The sequence below is a fragment of the Giraffa tippelskirchi genome, chromosome 12 (assembly GCF_054371585.1).
Source record: "Giraffa tippelskirchi isolate mGirTip1 chromosome 12, T2T-mGirTip1v1.2.pri, whole genome shotgun sequence".
Taxonomy (NCBI): Eukaryota; Metazoa; Chordata; class Mammalia; order Artiodactyla; family Giraffidae; genus Giraffa; species Giraffa tippelskirchi.
This window is the reverse complement of record NC_137286.1, coordinates 48,476,818-48,501,719: the sequence shown is the minus strand read 5'-3', so window position 1 is coordinate 48,501,719 and position 24,902 is coordinate 48,476,818. Positions and strand designations below refer to the sequence as shown.

General features: G+C 38.5%; 1 long non-coding RNA gene across 1 annotated transcript in view; it reads right to left on the bottom strand.

The window, feature by feature from the left end:
* Positions 1 to 4,290: 4,290 nt before the first annotated feature.
* Positions 4,291 to 24,902, bottom strand: part of LOC145529381 (uncharacterized) — a 278,482-nt gene continuing 257,870 nt past the window's right edge. Inside the window, exon 5 of the long non-coding RNA XR_014071152.1 lies at positions 4,291 to 7,258. This is a non-coding gene — a long non-coding RNA (uncharacterized LOC145529381). The remainder of the gene's footprint in view (positions 7,259 to 24,902) is intronic.

Below are 24,902 nucleotides of genomic sequence, written 5' to 3'. Positions count from 1 at the left end.
ACCTGCCAATGGAGGGAATCCACCTGCAATGTGGGAGATGTGGGTTCAATCCCTGGGTTGGGAAGATCCCCTGGAGAAAGGAAAGGCTATCCACTCCAGTATTCTGGCCTGGAGAATTCCATGGACTGTATAGTCCATGGGGTGGCAAAGAGTTAGACACGACTGAGCCACTTTCACTTTCACTGCCAATGGAGGCAGCACAGGTTCCATCCCTGGTCTGGGAAGAGTACACGTAACTCAGAGAAACAAAGCCCAGGCATCACAACTACTGAGCTCACGTGCTGCAACTACTGAAGCCTGAGAACCTAGAGCCAATGCTCCTCAACAAGAGAAGCCACAGCAATGAGAATCCTGTACACTGCAACTGCAGAGTAGACCCTGCTCACCACAACTAGAGAAAGCTCATGAGCAGCAACGAAGACCCAACACAGCCAGAAAATAAAATAAAATAAATAATTAATTAAAAAAAAAGAAAAGTAACAAGTCACATTTGGCTCTACTCAGCTAATCATTGTACAGATCTTCACTTCACTCCTTACTGGGAAAATTGACCAGATCCCAAAGTAGATTTCCAAATATGTTTTAAGTATTAATTACGTTATTGGAACAAGCAGAACCTCAATGAAGTCTTGACATACACACGACACATATCTGGGTGTATAGCTTTCATTTTGTTTCTTCATAATCTCATAGGCTGCATGTTACCAGTGGGCAGTAAGAGGTAAAATACATGGTCACTTGCTGTTAAGAATTTATAACAAACAGAAGAAAGAATATGAAAGCATGCATAATTATCCTCAGGAACAGAAAAAAATAAGAAAAATTAACAACCAATTAGAGGTCTGTATCCATGCTAATTGCTATCTCTGAGAGGTATCCCATCAAGAATGGCAGCTTGCTTGTCTCTGTGAATGGGGAAAGTGTGAATGAGTGAGAATGTTGGTTCCTCTGTAGAACAAATTCTTATCTCATAGGTTCAAATTTTCCAGGCTCATGAATATGACACATTAATATTCACTAAGTGGCTCACATTATCATTTTAAAAGGAGATTACTGAGGACTCACTATTTTCATTCCATCACATTTTCCAATTAGGAGTCCCCGTTTTGCAAATAATCAGCTTTCTGTTGCCAAGGGCTTTGCAGCCGCCTTCTGGCAAGGGGCTTTGGAGCTCAGTTCGGCATCCATTTAAGAAACAGGAGAACACTGAAGCACAATTTTATCTTTTCAATGACAGGTTAATCTTGCAGTGGTGAACCTGATCAGAGAGGAGCCATACTCTGAAGGGAGAAGGCAGGAACACCTCTCTGGGAGAGGAATGCAGACAATGAAGTTTGAGAAGGAGTTGCCTACAGCTGTTGAGAAATAAATACACCCTGGGAAAGGTCTTGGAACTCTCATTAAGCAAGAAGCAGCCTTGTAAGTGGAGATCTTAATGGTATCAAAATGAACACAAAGGGCTGTGCTAATAACCATCACTGGAGGCTAATAACCAAGCAGGAAAGAATACAATGAACAAATATGTGCATTTCCTCCAGATAAACAATACAGCTCTAAAAGAATTTTTGTTGTTGTTGAACTTTCAGATTTTATTAATGATTTTATCAGATTAAACACTAGTCTAAGATTGGCAATCCATTCCAGTATTCTTGCCTGAAGAATCCCCATGGACAGAGGAGCCTGGTGGATGACAGTTCATGGGGTCGCAAAGAGTTGGACAAGACTGAAGCAATTTAGCAGGGCACGGCAAGATTGGTTTTTGAAAACTATAAAATAAATTTGTAATAATCCATTTTGATATTTTATATGTATATATACAATTTATATAGTATGCAATATTACATAAGATATAACACGTTACATAATCATGCAATATGTATTATTATGTAATATCACACAATATGCAATATTATATCATATATACATACATATATATTATGTAATATATAATAAATTATATATACAATGCATTATATAATACATGAATCTCCACTCAAACAGTATTTCTAAATGAAACAATTTCTCATTTAAATTATGTATTCACAAAATTAGTATAAGGAGATAACTGATCCTTTTTCTAATAAACTTAGTGGTTATATCCTTATACATTTATAAAGAATTGCACACAAATGGCAAAACAAAATGTATGCAAAAATAATAAGTAAGGAAAAGTGAATTAGTCTTCATAATAGCTCATCACTTCTTGGTCCTCCTTCCTAGAAGGAGTTTCTTTACCAGTCTCTTAAGTCTCTTTCTAGAAATCAACTAAGCGCACGTGTTTCCCCCTACCTAATTGGGAGCATGCTCTGCACACTGCACTTTCAAAATTTCACTAAAAATCTATCTTAGATGTAATTAGATATCAACATTTATAATTTAACTCACTGCAGGGGACATAGACTTCAGCAAAATAATCCAATCAGTCACTAAAAAGTAACAAAGTAAATAACAATAACAAATCCTAGTGGGAATGGGAAGCCAAAATCTGGAGTTGCTACAGAACATTATCTAAATATCAAGTTTCCAACAAGAACTTAAGAAACACAAAAGTCTGACCCACACAACAGGAAAAAAAAAAGAACAGATGATAGAACCACAATGAGTAAATATACAATTTAATGGACAAATACTTCAAAGTAGTCATTATAAATATGTTCAAAGAACTAATGGAATGGAAGCCATGAATAAAAAATTAAATAGAGGTACACTGAAGGACAGGCAAGCCTGGCATGCTGCAGTCCATGGGGGTCACAGCATCAAACATGACTGAGTGACTGAACTGGACACTGGCAATGTCTTATCAAATAAAATACATCAATAAAAAGTATAAATTATTTCTTTTTAACTGGAAATTCTAGAGTTCTAAAACACAATAAGGGCTTTGCAAGTGGTGCTAGAGGTAAAGAACACTCCTATCAGTGCAGAAACACAAGTGACACGGGTTCGATCCCTGGGCCAGGAGAATCCCTGGAGGAGGGCACAGTACTCTTGCCTGGAGACTCCCATAGACAGAGGAGTGTGGCAAGCTACAGTCCATGGCATCACAAAGAGTTGGAAACAACTGAAGCAAATTAGCATGCATGCACACAAAACACAATAAATGAAATGAAAAACTCACTAGAGAGGATCAGCAGTATGTTTGGCTTGGCAGAAAAAAGAATTAGTTAACTTGAAGATAGATCAATAGAGGTTATACAACCTGAAGAACAGAGAGAAAAAGGAAAGAAGAGAAGTAAACAGAGCGTCAGAGACATGCAGGACACCATCAAGCACAACAGCATACACTTACTGGCAGTGTATCTTTCATAAATGAAAATCAAATAAAGACATTACGAGATAAACAGAAACTAAGAATATTTGTCTCTGGAAAATCAGCCTTATAAGCAATACTATGGGAAGTTCTTCAGGCTGAAATAACGTAGATTTGGGAAGTCACAAACATGTGGAAATTCAACAGCACATTACTAAATTTGTCTTTCAGTCTCTAAGTCCTACCCGACTCTTTTGAGACCCTGTAGACTGTAGCCCACCAGGCTGCTCTGTCCATGGGATCCTCCAGACAAGTACACTGCAGTCAACTGCCATTCCTTCTCCAGGGGATCTTCCTGACACAGGGATGGACCCTGAGCCTCCTACACTGGTAGCAGATTCTTTACCACTGAGTCACCTGGGAAGCCCACAATACTAAATAACCAATGGAAAAAAATAATAAATCATAAGGGAAATTAGGCTACACTTTGAAATTAAGGAAAAGAAAACAATTCTAAAATATCTAGGAGAAATGTGAAGTTATCAATTTCTAAGAAAGGAAAAGCATCACTATTTTCATCAAGACACAGTAGAATTATACTCCAGATTTAAAACTTAAAAGACATTTTCCTTTTGGTTTTCAAGTCCAACCCTATGAACAAAATTCACATGTGTAAATAAAGCATTCCATGTTATGTGTATCACTCTGTTAAGCCTGCATGTATATGCTAAACAGACTAAGGATAGAATTCTAAATTAGGCAGCTAGTTATTTATTTAAGGGGGAGCCTAAGTGAATATAACACAAAGAAAGAATTACAACTATTTACAGATAATCCATCAAAGTTTTATTAGATAATTAAGAGTGTGCCTACTCCACTGTGAGGAAAGCTGATTAATGGAATCCTGGAAAATTAGAGCTGGTAAAAACCCTAGCAATCATTCAATCCAAATGATTAATTATAAATAAGGATACTGAAACCCAGAAAGGGTAAATATTCTGCTCAAGGTCATTTGGGTAAAGCTAGATCATGTTTTCAGATTTTTTTTTTTTAATCTGAGCCAGCTATACAACCATAAATAAGAGAAGTTCAAAATTATGTTGATTAAAAAGAAGGCTTTTGAGGGAAGATTGTAGACTATTCTAACACAGGGAAAACCTACCTACAAATAAAAATTATCCATACATTTAAAGTCTAGTTCCAGTATTAACAGGAAAAAAATAGAATGGGAAAGACTAGAGATCTCTTCAAGAAAATTAGAGATACCAAGGGAACATTTCATGCAAAAATGGGCTCAATAAAGGACAGAAATGGTATGGACCTAACAGAAGCGGAAGATATTAAGAAGAGGTGGCAAGAATACACAGAAGAACTATACAAAAAAGATCTTCATGACCCAGATAATCACAATGGTGTGATCACGCACCTAGACTCAGACATCCTGGAATCTGAAGTCAAGCGGGCCTTAGGAAGCATCACTATGAACAACGCTAGTGGAAGTGATGGAATTCTAGTTGAGCTATTTCAAATCCTAAAAGATGATGCTGTGAAAGTGCTGCACTCAATATACCAGCAAATTTGGAAAACTCAGCAGTGGCCACAGGACTGGAAAAGGTCAGTTCTCATTCCAATCCCTAAGAAAGGCAATGCCAAAGAATGTTCAAACTGCTGCACAATGGCACTCATCTCACACGCTAGTAAAGAAATGCTCAAAATTCTTCAAGCCGGACTTCAACAGTACATGAACTGTGAACTTCCAGATGTTCAAGCTGGATTTAGAAAAGGCAGAGAAACCAGAGATCAAATTGCCAACATCCATTGGATCACTGAAAAAGCAGGAGAGTTCCAGAAAAACATCAACTTCTGTTTTATTGACTATGCCAAAGCCTTTGACTGTATGGATCACAACAAACTCTGGAAAATTCCTAAAGAGATGGGAACCAGACCACCTGAGAAATCTGTATGCAGGTCAGGAAGCAACAGTTAGAACTGGACATGGAACAACAGACTGGTTCCAAACAGGGAAAAGAGTACGTCATGGCTGTACAGTGTCATTGTGTTTATTTAACTTATATGCAGAGTACATCATGAGAAACGCTGGCCTGGAGGAAGCACAAGCTGCGATCAAGATTGCCAGGAGAAATATCAATAACCTCAGATATGCAGATGAACCCACTCTTATGGCAGAAAGCGAAGAAGAACTAAAGAGCCTCTTGATGAAAGTGAAAGAAGAGAGTGAAAAAGTTGGCTTAAAGCTCAACATTCAGAAAACTAAGATCATGGCATCCGGTCCCATCACTTCATGGCAAATAGATGGGGAAACAACGGAAATAGTGACAGACTTTATTTTTTGGGGCTCCCAAATCATTGCAGATGGTGACTGCAGCCATGAAATTAAAAGACACTTCTCCTTGGAAGAAAAGTTATGACCAACCTAGACAGCATATTAAAAAGCAGAGACATTACTTTGCCAATAAAGTTCTGTCTAGTCAAAGCTATGGTTTTTCCAGTAGTCATGTATGGATATAAGAGTTGGACTAAAAAGAAAGCTGAGCCCTGAAGAATTGATGCTTTTGAACTGTGGTGTTGGAGAAGAGTCTTGAGAATCCCTTGGACTGCAAGGAGATCCAACCAGTCCATCCTAAAGGAAATCAGTCCTGAATATTCATTGGAAGGACTGATGTTGAAGCTGAAAGTCCAATACTTTGGCCACCTGATGTGAAGAGCTGACTCATTTGAAAAGACCCTGATGCTGGGAAAGATTGAAGGCAGGAGAAGAAGGGAACGACAGAGGATGAGATGGTTGGATGGCATAACTGACTCAATGGACATGAGTTTGAGTAAACTCCGGGAGTTGGCGATGGACAGGGAGGCCTGGCGTGCTGCAGTTCATGGGTTTGCAAAGAGTCAGACATGACTGAGAGACTGAATTGAAGTATTAACAGAGGCCAAACATTTAAATTTGATTGTTCTCTAAATGCAATGTTTCAGTTAATGTTCATATGGAGGAAATAGGAAGGAAAAGAAACCTTCTATTAGTGACTTTGGCATGGGGGTTAGTTGAAAAGGAAACTGAAACATTTAGAAAAACTATGAATTCAGCAAGGAGTAGTCTGTGTAGTCTAGGAAAGCTGATCAGAAGTTGATTGCAGAACATTCTAATTATTAGAAAGGTCAGCTTTACATTGATTAAAAAGCTGTTTTCTTGAAACTTTCAGCCATTAATCCTAGTTCTCTCTCGATCAGTGCAGAATAAATTTGTTTCCTCATCCACAAAATAGCCTTTAATATTAAAAAAAAAAATCCCATGTTTCCTTTAATTATCTTTTCTCTAAATCAATCATCTCCTGGTCGGTCAATAAATCCTCATATAATAAAACTTTCAGAACAGCCACAATTTCCACCACCCTTCTGTGATATTCTCATTTTGCATTGTGATTTGCAGGGGTTTAATTCTTAGCCCAAATATTCTGCCCTCTAGTCCAGTGCTCTCTCTCACCCTGTTTCTCTTTCTATTTCTCTCTCTCTCTTGCTACTTCACAGTGCTATTATAAGATGAATTCAGACCATATGTGGAAAATGACTTGGAATTGACCAACATATATACATTTACATTTATATAATAATCTTATCAACCTTCATTTCTAATGAATTGGAAATTCTTATCTCAAGAACTATTCATTTAATATATAAGGAAATGGCAGAGGGAATCTTTAAAGTGGAATTTCCAAACCTCAACTAGTTAAACTCTCCCTTCACTGTTTTTGACATCTCTGCATAACACCTGTATAATTACTTACTGGTTTTCATTCAATTCACTTTTCTACATAAGTCATAATAAATATAAGATCAGTCATAATTTTTCATGGGCTTAAGTTATTTTTTCTGATAAATAGAAAGTATAATAATTAAAACTGAAAGTATTTTTCACCTATAATGTAAAATCAGTTTGCATATCCCTACCTTAAGTCATCTGCATTTTAGGAAGTACTTGTCAACTGAAAAGTCCTGGAGAGAGAACGCTGGGATCAGTTTCCATTCTCCTGTCTTTACATTAGCTTATTAAAACACATTAGAATGTATTCCACATCTTTATTAATTGGATTCTTGGAAGTAACAATGACCAGACCCTGTAACTTTGAAACATTTGGTAAATGGCATTGGTCATGGCCATTTATCTAGAGGTTGTGTTTGGGGCTGCTGTGCTTGGAGTGACAGAAGTCAGGAAAAGGGGAAAGCTTGAGTCGCCATGTGGAGTGAGGCGGTGATTGGATGAGAGCAAGACTCGCTGTTCTCCACAATATCCCAAATCTGGTCATTGCTCTTGGCTTGTAATCTGTGCCCACTATATTAATCATTTGGTTTAGCAAGTAAGCCTCACTGACCTATGGGGTAGACACCATTATTTTCTCAGAGACTTTATTTTCTCAAGAACCAATGACAGATGGGTGTCAGAACTAAGACTCAAAACTAGCTCTGTATGACTCCAAGCCTCTTATTGTTTTCCCAGCTACACAGGGTTCAAGTCCAGTCTTTATCTACATGGATGAAGAAGAAACTTAATGCGTTATCCTGTTGGCAATGCAGAGACTTGAGTGAAATGGCTTAAATAGACTCTGAGTCCAGCCAGAAATCTGCTCACTCAACCCTTCTCGGGCATAAGACACACTGTGATTCTACCAAAACTTACTTCTTTCCTTGCTTCAAATTCATGCTTTGAGTAGAAAAGGACTGATTTGACCAAGGGAAAGAGAAAGCTACATTTCATCTTCAATGAACTGACATAAAATAACTCCGACTGCCAGCTTATCTTAGCAGTATAAATTTATTACTGGCATATGATAGATAAAATGCTAATTTTATTTAAGAAAAATTTTTGCTTGAACAAATGAAGGTATGTAGTAGTGAGAAGGAAAGGAAGGAAGGCAGGAAAGAAGAAGAAAGGGAGGAGGGAGGCTAAGAGCAGGATTCTGGATAAAGAACAGTTTTGAAGAGCCCCTCTGCAACCACAATCTCATGCCTTCCTCCCCAAAATTCTGCACATTAACAGGACCACCAAGACACAGCCTGCTCTATATTCCTGAGTTTATGAGCACATTTTAGCGTGATTATAATTGATATTTGCATTATTGACAACTTTCAAGGTGTTGTCATGTCGAATGATCCTCAGGAAATTTCAATGATATAGGTGGAGCAAGACTTATTATCTTTGCTTTTAGATATCAGGTCTCAGAGAGATCAACCACCCCACCCACACACACACACACATCAAACTTGTGACTCTCAAGGAACAAGAACCTTTCTGACTCTAAATTCAGTATTCCTGCTACTGTATCATGCAAATTGTTCTATTTTAAAGAATTGTTTTTAATATCTGCCATTTAATTAAACTTGAACTAATATGTACCAAGGGGTTGCAGTATTCCAAGGTTAGTGTACTAAAAAATAACAAAGTTACCATTCATTACATTCTAGTGTAGCAAGTCAGACAATAAACAAAGGACCAAATAAATATGGGTTTCCTTGGTGATTCAGATGAATCTGCCTGCAATTCAGGAGACCCGGGTTCGATCCCTGGGTGAGGAAGATCTCCCGGAGAAAGGAATGGCTACCCACTCCAGTATTCCTGCCTGGAGAATCTCACGGAGAGAGGAACCTTGTGGGCTACAGTCCATGCGGTTGCAAAGAGTCGGATACAACTGAGTGACTAATACTTTCACAAGTCAGAAAATCATGCTAAGCAGGAAAACAAAGGAAAAGAAAAAGCCAGGTAAGGGGGGTTACAAAAGGACAGAGATAGGAGAAAGTGATTTTTATTATCTGGAAATAGAATATATTTAATATATTGGTTGAATATAAATCATTTAAGGTAAATTTGGGAAAATATATAGAAATATTATTTTTGAATTTGAATAGTATAGTAAAAAATTTCACATAGTACGAGTATGGGGTTTGTTGTGATCCATGAACCCTAGTATGATGCATAAGAGACATATTCAGAGTGGACCATAGTTCCAATCCTGAGTGGATCCTAACTCAGACCTCCAGAAAGATTCATTGCCAATCCTGCATTTCACTTCTCAAATTTGGGAAGAATGCATTCATGATAAGAAATATCCCAGAAACTAAGGCTGTGTCTAGGCAGAGCTTTCCAGAGAGAAATAAATCGGCCATAAAAGAAGTGCTTGTCATAAGACGAGCAGACATGGGATTCTGGGACACACCAAGGTTTACGTTACCGCCGTGGCCCAGTGCATCATCTGTCACTCCAGGGGAGGGCAGGCATCAAGGGGTGACAGATTACAGGACTTGAGAAAGCCCTCCAGCTGACCAACCTAATTACCCTCAGCCCTCATTCAGCCATTTGTCAGTGTTCTGAACAGGCATCCTGGAGACTAGGAGACAGCACTTCACATTCTGTTTTCTTGCTCATCTTAGAGCAGGTCGTGTTGAAGTCTCTATATTCTCAACAGAAAAGTGAGCGTCCACTTACAAGCCCTCCTGATATATCACAAAAATTCCAGAGATTAAGTAATACAGAGAAAAGGAAGGAAAAGAAGTCATCTTCTCTTTTTGAAATGTACTCAATCTGTAATTTATCAAGAGTCTACTAAATTCAAAAGCACCTACTATGTACTAAATCTTCATCTAGATATTTTCCACAGGATTCCTCTACATTATCTTCCTTTAAAAGTCTATTTCCTTCTTAAATTTGTATTCACCAGGGTAGTTTACTTTTCAGAACAGAGACAGCAAATATTATGTTCAATTTTCCTGTTGACTTTGATCAATTAATCATGTCTACCTTGAGTACTGGATAGAAGATCATGGGGATCATTCAGCTCACTGGAAACTAGTGTCATGATTGATTAGCAATGTCTACCATGGCCTCAGAAGATAAAAGCTTCATAACTAGCACTGTGATTTAGAAGAGCGTTTGAGTAACAAAACAACAACAACAACAACAATTGCAGGTGTGCTCAGTAGTGTCTGACTCTTTGTGACCCTATGAACTGTGGCCCACCAGGCTCCTCTGAATTTCTCAGACAAGAATACTGGAGTGGGTTGCCATTTCCTACTCTAGGTGATCTTCCCAACCCAGGGATCAAACCTGGATCTCTTGCATCTCCTGCAATGGCAGATTGACTCTCTACCACTGTGGCACCTTGGAAGTCTCATTTTTAAAGTGCTCAGAAACATTTTAGTAATCATGGTCATTTCAGATCTCAAATCTGGTTAGGATTTCAAATTAAGACCAAGTTTTAACATCACACATTTGAGGCATGAAAATAACTCAGCTGGGTTTTTTCTTGTTCGTTTTTTGTTTGTTTGTTTTTTGGTCAGTCAGCCTTGAGTTCACATTCTATTTCTATGACTTATCAGCTGTGAGATTTTGGTAACTTACTCATTGTCCATGCTACTCAGTCCGCTCATATGCTAACTAATAATTCAGAAAATACCAGCCTTTCATTGATGCTCAGATTAATTGAGGTCATGGATATAAGTATTCTGCACAGATACTCTGCACAGAGCCTGGCAGAGGTTAGGAGGCTCAGTAAATGGTAGCTATTATTACACTTAAATATAACTTAAGGTATAATAAATCATTCTCTTTTTTGTATTTTTAAATCACTGTTTAAAACTCTACTCTAGAATGAGTGCACTGTATTATAGTTTTATTTTTGAACATTTATAAATGTATAGGCATTTATAAATGTACGGTCATCAATCACAGCCAGCATAGGTCAACTTGCTCTCCCATTCCTAATAAAATTATTTAAAAGCTCTCTACTTTCCTGAAGACTCCCATTTTCTCCTCCTTTTCATTCAAAACATAGCTTTGCCTTTTGTTTCAGAGGGATAAAGAGAGGGAGAGCAAGAGAGCAAGAGAGAGAGAAAAGAATCCACTGGATAAGTCGTTTAACTTCTGAACTCAACAGCTACCTCTACCGACATCTACACTCTCTCCTTTATTTTTCTGATAGAGAATATCTGAAGCCAAAACTCCAGCTGTGCTCTGGTTCCTGTCTGTTCGATCAACCTGGAGGATTTGACTCCTGTAGTTATCCTTTCTTCTGTATTTTCAGTTTCTCACCCATTTCTGAATTCTGTCCATACACCATTCAGTTCAGTTCAGTCGCTCAGTCGTGTCCGACTCTTTGCGACGCCATGAATTGCAGCACGCCAGGCCTCTCTGTCCATCACCAACTCCCGGAGTCTACCCAAACCCATGTTCATCGAGTCGGTGATGCCATCCAACCATCTCATCCTCTGTCGTCCCCTTCTCCTCCCGCCCCCCAATCCTACCCAGCATTAGGGTCTTTTCCAATGAGTCAACCCCTCGCATGAGGTGGCCAAAGTATTGGAGTTTCAGCTTCAACATCAGTCCTTCCAATGAACACCCAGGATTGATCTCTTTTAGGATGGATTGATTGGATCTCCTTGCAGTCCAAGGGACTCTCAAGAGTCTTCTCCAACACCACAGTTCAAAAGCATCAATTCTTCGGCGCTCAGCTTTCTTCACCATCCAACTCTCACATCCATACATGACCACTGGAAAAACCATAGCCTTGACTAGATGGACTTTTGTTGGCAAAGTAACGTCTCTGCTTTTAAATATGCTATCTAGGTTGGCCATAACCTTCCTTCCAAGGAGTAAGCATCTTTTAATTTCATGGCTGCACCATTAATCGTGTTCTAATCTTTCCCTTGCTATAAGCAAATGAAAACAGAACAGCAACAGCAAAAAAAACCATTGCCTACGTTTTTCACCTCTAAGGAAAGTCTGTTTCAAGCCAAAACCCTCGTCAGAGGATTCCCATACATCTCAGGAATGCATCTTCCTTATCATCCTTGCCACCAATCCGTCATTAGCTGAGAACAGCCCTAAGGAAGTGTGCCCTTGGTGAAAATGAAGCCATAGATTTCAGAGAACACCAGCTGGAGCACTTGGTTCACTGAAGTCAGAGTTCTGAGATGTGCATTCCTGTGGCTGCCACACTCAGCGATCACACTAAATCCTTGTTAATGGTTGACTTTAAATAGATGTACAGACAATTAACAGGGTGACATTATATAGGGGGCATCCCTGACAGCTCAGCGGGTAAAGACTCCACCTGCAATGTGAAAACACAGGAGACATATTCTGATCCCTGGGTAGGGAAGATGCCCTGGAGAAGGAAATGGTGACCCACTCCAGTATTACATTACACAGAATATAATTTGGTGATGACTTTAAATTGAATAGTCATTTAAATTAAAATCTGAAGAAGCCAATCACATAAAACTTGGAGAGAATAGCATGCCAAGAAGGACATATCAGTTCAAAAACCTATAAGGCAAGAGGAGCTTGATATAGGGAGGAAGCAGGAAAAAGGTTAATTTGGCTAGATCACAGTGAGCAAACCAAAGAGGAGTGCAGGAGGCAATCAAGATGGAAGAGAGACAGCAGATACTAATGGCTTTATAAGCTAGGATAAAAAGCTAGCGTGACATCTTTGGATTTTTTTCTAAGTATCATATAAATCACTTAAGACTTTTAATTAGAAAAAAAATGTATTTGAGATTTACATTTTTAAAATATCACTTAATAGTAGAAACCATGTAAATCCCCATGACTATCCAGCTAGTTTATCCATACAATAGACTTGTTGCTCAGTCGCTAAGTCATATCCAACTCTGTGACCCCATGGACTGTAGCCCAGCAGGTTCCTCTATACATGGGATTTCCCAGGCAAGAATACTGGAGTGGGTTGCCATGTCTTCCTCCAGTGAATTTTACAAACCCAGGGACCAGAACCCACATCTCCTACATTGGAAGGCAGATTTTTTACCACTGAGCCAACTGGAAACACTAGACTGTTACACAAGTGTTAAAAAGGATAAAGAGTCCCTGTAGGCACTGGTATAAAATTATGATTGAAATATAATGCTTAGTTAAAATTCAAGATACAGAAAGTTTGAATAATATATCATTTGTATAAAATATGAATATGCATATGCTAATTTGTGCTTCCCTGATGTCTCAGTGGTAAAGTGATTTTACTTGTTTCCTGAGGTGGGTTGTATCACTTACAAACCTCCCTCTTAGAACTGCTTTCCTGTGTCCATCATCTAATCTACTGTTGATTCTTTGTAGTGTATGCATGTGTTTGATCTTAGTTATTGTATACTTCAGCTCCATTTGTTTCTTTATATTTTCCAACTTTTTTTTTCATAACTCTCTCTCATTTTTCTCCCAAGTTGGTTGAGCATCTTTATGTCTATTACCTTGAAATCTTTCTTGAGTAAATTTATTATTTCCACTTCTCTTAGTTCTTCTGCTGGGGTTTTGCCTTGTTCTTTCATTAGGAATGTATTGTTTTGTTCCCTCATTTTGCCTAATTCTCCATGTTTGTTTCTGTGTATAAGGAAGGTCAGTTATTTCTCCTGATCTCCTGATAAGAAGAAACCTTATATAGAAGATATCCTTTAAGAATCAGCAGCAACTCAACCCTGGTGACCACACCTATATGCTATATCAGCACTCTTAATACAGGCTGTGTGAGTCCTCCCACTGGGCTGAGCTAACTGCTGTGAGCTTGCTAATAGGTGGGACTGGCACTGAGCTTGGCTGGCTGCAGACCCTGCCTTGCACAGTGCCTGCTGAACCACTGATGGCAGGGCTGGGCTCCAGGGCTACTAGCTAAGGGCCCCAGGGCTAGTTCTGGCCCACTGTTGGGTGGGACTGATCTTCAGTGTGGCTCAAGATGGGGTTCCACAGGCCCAGAGCTGGTGCTGGCCCACTGACAAATGGGTAAGCCCCGGGCACTAGAGTGCTAAGTTGCCTTAATCATGTCTGACTGTTTGTGACCCCATGGACTGTGGCCCACCAGGCTCCTCTGTCCATGGAATTCTCCAAGCAAGAATACTTGAGTGGGTTGCTATGCCCTCCTCCAGGGGATCTTCTCAACCCAGAGATAAAAGCTGCATCTCCTGTGTCTCCTGCACTGCAAGTGGATTCTTTACCTCTGAGCCACCATGGAAGCCGTACACTGGTCTTCAAATCCAGATGTTCTAAGGGCCCATCTTCTCAGTGCGTGACCCCCCCCAGCTGGGAGGTCCAATGTGGGGTTTGAATCCCTCACTCTAGCGGAGAACCTCTGAAATTGTTATTATCCTCCTGTTTGTGTGTTGCCTACCCAAGGTGGGGTATATTGACTATTGACTATATTGTATCTCCATCTCTCCTATTCATTGCATGCACTTCATTCTTTATATATTTAGTTGTGGAAAATCACTTGTACTTGTCTTCAGGTCATTCTCATAGGTAGATGCTCTGTGACTAGTTGTAATTTCAGTGTGCCATGGGAGGAGGTGAGCTAGGGTCTTCCTTCTCGGCCATCTTGGCCCCTATCTCCTCCCTTTTACTCATTATCAAATTGCTCTTTTGATTTTTATCATCTGCTTCTTAATTCTGGTCTTCTGAGATTTTATAAACAAGCCATAATTACTGTTTCCATAATATCAATTATTTTACAGATTTCCAAGTGGAAGATTAATATTGAGACGTGATACAATTGAGGACCCAGGAGATAGATAACTGTTTAATATGGTTGACTAAGAAGGAATCCTCCTTCCTACTTTAAATCATCAACAGCTGGGAAATGGACTTATTAAATGAAGGAAGGAATGAATGAATACATAAATAAATACAGTAAGTCCCATACATACAAACCTTCAAATCGCAAGCTTTCAAAAATGCACACATGGATTCTCATGTCCAATCACGGAAGTTAGTCCACATGCCCAGTGTACATTGTCACATGCGCACATCCTCCACGAGTAGTTGTGCCTTTGTGCACTTCACAGTACTGTATACAGTACAGTAGTTGTCATTGTCATTCAGTTATTCAGCCACGTCCATTTTGTGACCCCAGAGACTGTAGCCTACCAGGGTCCTCTGGCCATGGAATTTTCCTGGCAAGAATACTGGAGCGGGTTGCCATTTCCTTCTCCAGGGGATCCACTCAACCCAGGGTTCTAACCCACATCTCTTGTATTGGCAGGAGAGTACAGTATTTTATTTCAAGCCCAGGATGTCTAGAAGCAAGAGTAAAAGCAACAGTGATGTAGCTGGTACTACTGTACTTCTCAAGGTACCAAATTATAAAATTAAAAATGCTTTCATTATTTTTTGTTTTGCTTGTTTTTTATGTATTGTTTGTGTGAAAAGTACTATAAACCTATTACAGTATGGTACTATACGGCCAATTGTGTTAGTTAGGTATGTAGGCTAACTTTGGTGGACTTACAAACATGCTCTTGGAATGGAACTTGTTCATATGTAATGAACTTACTATAAATAAAAATTAGAAACACATACAACTGAGCCAGAAATCAAGAAATAGAAATTCTCAAGTGCCTAGTAAAAGAAACCTAGAGAAAATTAGAGTTTGAGCCGTAAGTAAAAGTTAAAACTTCGCTCTCTATTAGCAATGATTTTCCTGTTGGGTATGGGAGCTAAAACTGTAGAACCTATGCTTATAGGGAACCGAAAGTACTGAATAATATGAAATTTCTCTTTATAAAGAATTACTCCATACCTGAAATGGATTAAGAAAAAAACTATTCAGTTAGTAACTAAGGAAGGTAATATCTTGCAGGAACATCTTGTGGGTATAAAAAGAATTAGCTGCAAGAAATAGGGAGTAGAGGACTCCATCATGCATAGCTTTTATGTTTCTATTTCTGCTATGCATTATAAATCATAGGCAGATAAATTAACATAAAAATTATCCTAGGACTTTGAAATCCATAAGCATCTTTCCATTCGCCCTCTACTCCCCACCCCAAGAACCTAGGACATTGCCATAGAAAACTGCTGAAGCTACAACTTAGTTTACATTAGAAAGTTTCACAGCCATAAGTAAAGCTACTACCATGAGGAAGAGTCAGCAGAAGGAAAAAAGAAAGCAAGAAAACATACACTCCAAAACTGAGATAGAGGACCAGTATGAAAGGGTTTTTCATAAGCATAATAAAAACATTCAAATTAATATTATAATGGAGGACAAGGGAAACAAAACCAGGAAGAAAATATAAGCAGATTATTATAAGAACCAAATAGAATTTTTATATGAAAAATACAGATATGAAAAACAAAATAAATTTTCTGTTGTCAGTTTGAATGGAAGATTATATATAGCTGAAGAGATAATTAATGAACTGTTTCATCTGAGATAATCACCTAGAATGTAGAACATTATCCTCAAAAATTTTACCAAAAGGCAAATCTGTTTCCAATCCTAATTCTCTTACTCAATAGCTTCGTGATCTTGGGCATATAACCTCTGGTGGACTCTTCTTATCTCTAAAACCAGGGCTAATAATAGATAACTTAAGTCTCATTAAGTCATTACAAATACTAAATGAGATAATAGTTGTACCCATTCTATTCAAAAGGCACATACAGAAATATAGTCATCATTATTATAATTACATGAGCTTCCCGGGTGCACTGGTGGTAAAGAACATGCCTAAAGATGCAGGAGACTCAAGAGACACAGGTTCAATCCCTGGTCCGAAAGATCCCTTGGAGCAGGAAATGGCAACCTATTCCAGTATTCTTGCTAGAAAATTTCATGGACAGAGGAGCCTTGAGAACTACAGTCCATGGGGAAGCAAAAAGTCAGACATGACTGAGCAACTGAGTGCTAAACGGTATTAACTATTATTAAAAAGTAGTTTGGGGGGCTTCCCAGGTGGTACTAGTGGTAAGGAACCTGCCTGCCAATGCAGGAAGCATAAGAGACAAAGGTCTGATCCCTGGGTTGGTAAGATCCCCTGAAGAAGGAAGTGACAACACACTTCAGTATTGTTGCCTGGAGAATCCCATGGACAGAGGAGCCTGGCAGGCTGCAGTCCACAAGGTTGCAAAGAGTTGGACACAACTGAAGCAACTTAGCACACATGCATAAAAAGTAGTTTTAATATACTCAATTCATGTACTTACTTGTCTCTAGATTCCCCACAGCACTATTTTTTTAACTTATTAATTGTTTTGTTTTACTGAAGTATAGAGGCTGGATGAGGCTCAAGGTGGAATCAAGATTCCCAAGAGAAATATTAAAAACCTCAGATATGTAGAAGACACCACATTAATAGCAGAAAGTAAAGAGGAACTAAAGAGCCTCTTGATGAAGGTGAAAGAGAAGAGTGAAAAAGTTGGCTTAAAACTTAACATTCAAAAGACTAAGATTATGACATCTGGTCCCATTACTTCATGGCAAATAGATGGGGAAACAATGGAAGCAGTGACAGACTTTATTTTCTTGGGTTCCAAAATCATTGAAGAGAGTGACTGCAGCCATTAAATTAAAAAATGCTTATTCCTTGGAAGAAAAGCTATGACAAACCTAGACAGCGTATTGAAAAGCAGAGATATCACTTTACCAACAAAGGTCCGTATAGTCAAAGCTATGGTTTTTGCAGTAGTCATGTATGGATGTGACAACTGGATAAAGAAGGCTGAGTGCCAAAGAATTGATGCTTTTGAACTACAGTAGTGGAGAAGACTCTTGAGAGTCCCTTGGACTGCAAGGAGATCAAACCAGTCAGTCCTAACGGAAATCAACCCTGAATATTCATTGGAAGGACTGATGCTGAAGCTGAAGCTCCAGTACTTTGGTCATCTGATGGGACAAGCCGACTCATTGGAAAAGACCCTGATGCTGGGAAAGATTGAGGGCAGGAGGAGAAGTGGGTGAAAGACGATGAAACGATTGGATGGCATCACTGACTCAATAGACATGAGTTTGAGCAAAGTCCGGGAGATAGTGAAGGACAGGGAAGCCTGGTGTGCTTCAGTCTATGGAGTGGGAAAAGTTGAAAATGACTGAGCTACTGAACAACAACAACAAATTTGCAATATGGTGTTAGTTTCTGGTGTACAGAAAACAAATTCAGTGATTTTATATGTATATGTATATGTTTATACACATACACATATATATTCTTTTTCATTTTCCTTACTATTATGGTTTACTCTAGGATATTGAATATAGTTCCCTGTGCTATACAGTAGGATCTTGTTGTTTCTTCATCCTGTATATAATAGTTTGCATCTGCTAGTCCCAAACTCCCAATCCTTCCCTTCCCTTCCCATTCCTAGCAATGACAAGTCTGGACCTAATGTCCTTTTAGCAGTTTTTGAAGAATACTAGATACACTAGATTTTGTATTCAGAAAGATTATGTGTTTGCCTAATTCCAATGTAAGTTTTGACACATTTTGTGAATATTTAGAGCATGTTATGAAATAATCACCAGTATGTGTATTCCCAGAGTAATTCATTCCATTTGAGTAACACTCACAAGTTTATCTGGAGAGGTTGGGAATGCAAGATCAAGTCAGTTTTATAGAGACAGAGGAACATGTAGGAGAAGATAGAAAGAGTAAAAGAGAATTTTCCACTTTGTATTTTTTGAAATTAACAGTAGTGTAATGAAATCGCAACCAAGTCAGTTTTCTGAATTGGAACACATTTAAGTTAATGTGAATATTCATTGTACATTAGCTTATTAAAGTCTCTGAAAAGCCTTGCAGTACATTTAATTCCAACTCAGCATTATAAAAATGAGTTGAGAGTTGATCCTATGGTTTTGTTTTATTTTTCTGCAAAACACTCATTTCACATCTTTACAGGCCCATTTAAGAGACCCTAAAATTTCCTTCTACAAGTACTGACACCCTCTCCCCATGCCTTCCTTGGGGAGAAACCTCAGAGGCAAGACTCAATTTTCTCAACTCTAAAATGGAAACATTAATAAATTCATGACAAGTCAATGAGAACTGTAAGTCAAATGAGCTCACAAAACACTGTGAGCTCAACAGTTAAAGTCACTCACTCACATCCAACTCTTTGCAATCCCATGGACTATACAGTCCATGGAATTCTCCAGGCAAGAATACTGGAGTGGGTTGCCATTTCCTTCTTCAGGGGATCTTCCCAATCCAGGGATCAAACCCAGGTCTTCTGCATTGCAGGCAATTTCTTTACTGTATGAGCTACCAGAGAAGCTGTGGGCCTCTTCCTGGAGCAGTTTTCTTCATTCAGGCCAGCAAAGAAGAATCAATAGGAGAGTCTTCAAGGCAGACAGTAGTGACAGGCAGAAGTAACAGAATCATGAAGGTGACAACCCATCACATTTGCCATATTCTCTTGGTTAGGAGCAAGTCACAGCTTCCTTCACAATGAAGGGCAAGACTATACAAGGTATGAATAGCAGTAAAAGGGAATGATCAGAGGCTATCTCAGTGTTGCCTGGGACATAGTAAGTTAGTAGTGCATAACTATTAGTCACCCAGTCATGTCCAACTCTGGGACTCCATGGACTGTAGCCCACCAGGCTTCTCTGTTCATGAAATTCTCCAGGCAAGAATACTGGAGTGGGTAGCCATTCCCTTTTCCAGGGCATTTTCCTGACCCAGGAATTGAGCCCAGGTCCTGCAATACAGGCAGATTCTTCACCATCTGAGCCACCAGGGAAGCTCCAAGAATACTGGAGTGGGTAGCCACTCCCTTCTCCAGGGGATTTTCCTGACCCGGGGATCAAACCCAGGTCTCCTGCGTTTTAGGCAGTTTCAGAGGAAGTGGATGATTGGACAACATCTCACTGTTGTCTGACACAAATGCGGTCAAACCACATGGGCTGGGTTTTAATTATATTTCCCCCCCTTTTTTTGACTGTACTTTCCACCTGAGCCCTTGATCTTTTCAAACCCCTCTACCTATACCATCCCTCCATCTCTACTCTCAGAGAATCCATTTTAACAGTCAAGTTTGTATAATCTCCTTTTTCTCCAGTCAGATACAGATGTGGATAGATAGACAAAAAGACAGAGAGACAGATAGGTAGATAGATAGACAGACAGAAAGATAGACAGATAGATAGATATAGATGCACATATGTGCTTCCCTGGTGGCTCAGATGGTAAAGAAACTGCCTGCAATGAGGGAGACCTGGGTTCCATCACTGGGTCAGGAAGATCTCTTGCAAAAGGGAATGGCAACCAACTCCAGTATTCTTGCTTGGAGAATTCCATGGACAGAGGAGCCTGGTGGGCTACAGTCCATGGCGTCACAAACAGTCGGACACAACTGAGTAACTAGCACAACAAATATAGAGGCACATACATATATATGTATATACATATGTATATGTGTTTGTTTTTATTTAAAAACATGATCGTATTACACCCACATTTTATAATGTGTGAATATCGAATACTCACACTATGCAGTCATTCCACTACTAATAGGAATTCACTAACTTCCCACATTTTTTGCACAACAAACAGCAGCAATAAAAATCCTTGCGCCTGTATTCTTACCTACTGATGCATTTGTTTTTCTGGGATACATTCCCACAGCGAGATGTCTGGGTCAAAGGATATTTTTAATTTAATAGATATTGCCAGATTTCTTTCCAAAAAAGCTATAATAAAGCACATCTCCACCAGCAATATATTAAAGTGCCCCTTTTCTCTGTAGCACTGCCAGCAATAGGTGTTACTGCTCTGTTTAGTGTTTGCCAGGCTGATGGGCATAAAGGGACATCTCATTACTTTAATTTGCCTTCACTGACAACTGTAAAGGTTGAGCATCATAATGTTTGTTGGCCATTTGGAATTGCCTTTTTGTGCATTGCTTCATCCTAGTCTTTGCTAATCTTTCTATTGGGATGTTTGAAAGAGCTATTTATATAAAGTGGATGTTAACTCATATTCTTCGAATTAACATTTTTGCCCAAATTCATTATTGTTTTCTATGCACTTTTTAAATGAAATCTTTGTCCATACAAAGGTTTTAAAATTTTATATGGTCTATATGCATCTAATTTTGTTTCAGTTCAGTTCAACTCAGTCGCTCAGTTGTGTCCGACTCTTTGCGACCCCATGAATTGCAGCATGCCAGGCCTCTCTGTCCATCACCAACTCCTGGAGTCTACCCAAACCCATGTCCATCGAGTCAGTGATGCCATCCAACCATCTCATCCTCTGTCGTCCCCTTCTCCTCCTGCCCCTAATCCTACCCAGCATTAGGTTCTTTTCCAATGAGTCAACTCTTTGCATGAGGTGGCCAAAGTATTGGAGTTTTAGCTTCAACATCAGTCCTTCCAATGAACACCCAGGATTGATCTCCTTTAGGATGGATTTATTGGACCTCCTTGCAGTCCAAGGTACTCTCAAGAGTCTTCTCCAACACCACAGTTCAAAAGCATCAATTCTTTGGCGCTCAGCTTTCTTCACTGTCCAACTCTCACATCCATACATGACCACTGGAAAAACCATAGCCTTGACTAGATGGACTTTTGTTGGCAAAGTAATGTCTCTGCTTTTAAATATACTATCTAGGTTGGCCATAACCTTCCTTCCAAGGAGTAAGCGTCTTTTAATTTCATGGCTGCAATCACCATCTGCAGTGATTTTGGAGCCCCAAAAAATAAAGTCTGACACTGTTTCCACTGTTTCCCCATCTATTTCCCATGAAGTGATGGGACCAGATGCCATGATCTTAGTTTTCTGAACGTTGAGCTTTAAGCCAACTTTTTCACTCTCCTCTTTCACTTTCATCAAGAGGCTCTTTAGTTCTTCTTCACTTTCTGCCATAAGGGTGATGTCATCTGCATATCTGAGGTTATTGATATTTCTCCCGGCAATCTTGATTCCAGCTTGTGTTTCTTCCAGCCCAGCATTTCTCATGATGTACTCTGCATATAAGTTAAATAAGCAGGGTGACAATATACAGCCTTGACGTACTCCTTTTCCTATTTGGAACCAGTCTGTTGTTCCATGTCCAGTTCTAACTGTTGCTTCCTGACCTGCATACAGGTTTCTCAAGAGACAGGTCAGGTGGTCTGGTATTCCCATCTCTTTCATTTTGTCTCATTCATTCTCTATTCAGAATTTTGTTTCATTCTATCTCTATTTAATAGAGGAAGTGGACTAAATATTCATGTTCTAACATTTTATTATTTTCTCATTTAATCTTTAACTCCTCTAAAATTATTTTGTGTTTCTGTTCGAAGTTTCTGTTATTTCCCTGTTACATTTTAAAAAGATTTTTACATAGTATAGTTGCTTTACAGTGTTGTGTTAATTTCTGCTGCACAGCAAAGTGAATTAGTTATAGTTATAGTTATATATATATATATATATATATATATTCTCTTTTTCAGATTTCTTTCCCATTCAGGTCACCGCAGAGCATTGAGTAGAGTTCCCTGTGCTATGCAGCAGGTTCTCATCTGTTATCTACTTTGTACATAGTAGTGTATATATATTAATCCCAATCTTCCAATTCATTCCACCTCCCTTCTCCCCTTGGTATTCACAAGTTTGTTCCCTTCATCTGTGTCTCTATTTTTGCTTTGAAAATACGTTTATCTGTACCATTTTTCAAGATTCCACATATAAGCGATGTATTATGATATAATATCATATTATACAAGTGATATAATAGGATATTTGTTTTTCTGACTTATTTCACTCTGTATGATGGTCACTAGATCTATCCATTTCCTGTTAAGTTTATTACTAACATTTTACTGTTCATTTTTACGCCATTGTGAATATGTTTGGTTCTACTTCAATTTCTAAGTGCTTATTGATACTTCAGGGAAAAATTTTTCTCTTTGTAGTTTTACTGTACATCAAATCTCCTTCCCAAATTCTCTTATCAATTGAAGGAGAACTTTGTTTTCACTTTTAACTATGGGATTTTTGTGTTATTTTGGTATAAAGTATTTTTATTATTTAGAAGAGATAGATTTATGAGTTTTCTTTTTAAAATTAATATCCTTGAATAAATTGATTTTCTTATTGTATTTCTGGAAATTTCAAGAAAATATTGACTACTGATATACATCCTCATCTAGTTCTTGATTTAAACTTAAATGGTTTTAGTGATCTCTGTGCTTCCCTGATGGCTCAGATGGTAAAGAATCCATCTGTGATGTGGGAGGCTGAGGTTCAATCCCTGGGTTGGGAAGATCCCCTGGAGAAGGGAACGGCTACCCACTCTGATATTCTTGCTTGAAGAATTCCATGGACAGAGGAGACTGGCAGGCTACAGTCCATGGGGTTGCAAAGAGTCGGACACGGCTGAGTGACTTTCACTTTCATTTTAGTGATCTGTGACTAAAAATGATATTTACTGCTGACTGTTGGTAAGTTTACATAACATGTTTTTATGCCTACTTTTGCTTTTTCAGTGATGACTAATGACTTTGACTATATGGCATTTCATTATCTGTTAATATGCCCTAATGTGTCTTCCTCTTTAATTTCTCAAAGCAATGGATTATGTCAGTTGAGGATCTGATATATGGTCACTCTTGCTTTACTGGAAGAAATGTTATTTAGTCATGGCATATGTATAATTCTTCATGAAATCTCTTTCTAATATTTTATTTTGACTTCTGCATCCATATTCATAAATGATAGCCTTGATTTTCCTTATCTTCTATTTACTTCTTTAAAAGATCTTTCCTGAGATATAATTACAAGCTATTAACATAAAATTCACTGATTCTAAGCATTCATTCAATGACTTTCAGTCCATTTACAGTTGTGTAATCATCACTATAGTTTGTATATTTACATCACCTCAAGATCTTTTTAATATTTTGGCCATGCTGTGCACCATGTGGAATCTTAGTTACCTGACCAAGGATCAAACTAGTGCTCCCTGCCCCTTGCATTGGAAGCTTGGAGTCTTAATCACCGCAGGGAAGTTCTTTTTTTTTTTTTAGTTAAGAAGATTCTTCATGCTCATGTGTAGTCAGTCCCTGTCCCCAACCCCAATCCCAACTACTCATCTGCTTTTCTGCGTCTGTTGTGCTCGTCCTCAGTCGCTCAGTCGTGTCCGACTCCATGTGACCCCATGGACTACAGCCCACCAGGCTCCTCTGCCCATGGGATTTTCCAAGCAAGAATACTGGAATGGGTTACCACTTCCTCCTCCAGGGGATCTTCCAGACCCAGGGATTGAATCCAAGTCTCCTGTGCCTCCCACACTGGCAGGCAGATTCCTTACCACTGAGTCACCTGGGAAGAGCTTCTGTGTCTGTAGACCACTTTAAACAAGCATTCTATATACGTGAATCATACAATATGTGTCTCTGTGTCTCACATGTTTCATCTGACAATTTTTTTTAAGATCATTTTGTAGCATGTATCACGACCTCATTTATTCTTACTTCTATATTTGTCTTATTTTTGAAATATATCTATTTGATTTTAGAATTAAGAAAACTTCCTAAAATCTTCTTAAATTGGTACGTAATAATTTTGTAATAGCAAAATGATCTTTTTCTTAAGGAGTAGATAGAATTAACTGTGAACCTACTGGTGTCTTTTTTCAATAACATGTATAATTGCTTTTACTTTCTTTTTATATTAATCAATTTAAGTTTCTACTTCTTTTTAGATGAATTTTAGTAATTTAATATTTTTCTAGGAAATAATCTACTTTTTCTAGGATTTCAAATGTTTGCCATGTATTCTCTTATGACTGTCCTTTACCAGTATATTAGTAAAATCATATCTTTCTAATCTTTAGTCTTATATTTTATTCCTTCTTCTTTCTTCTTATTCTCCTCATCCTGTG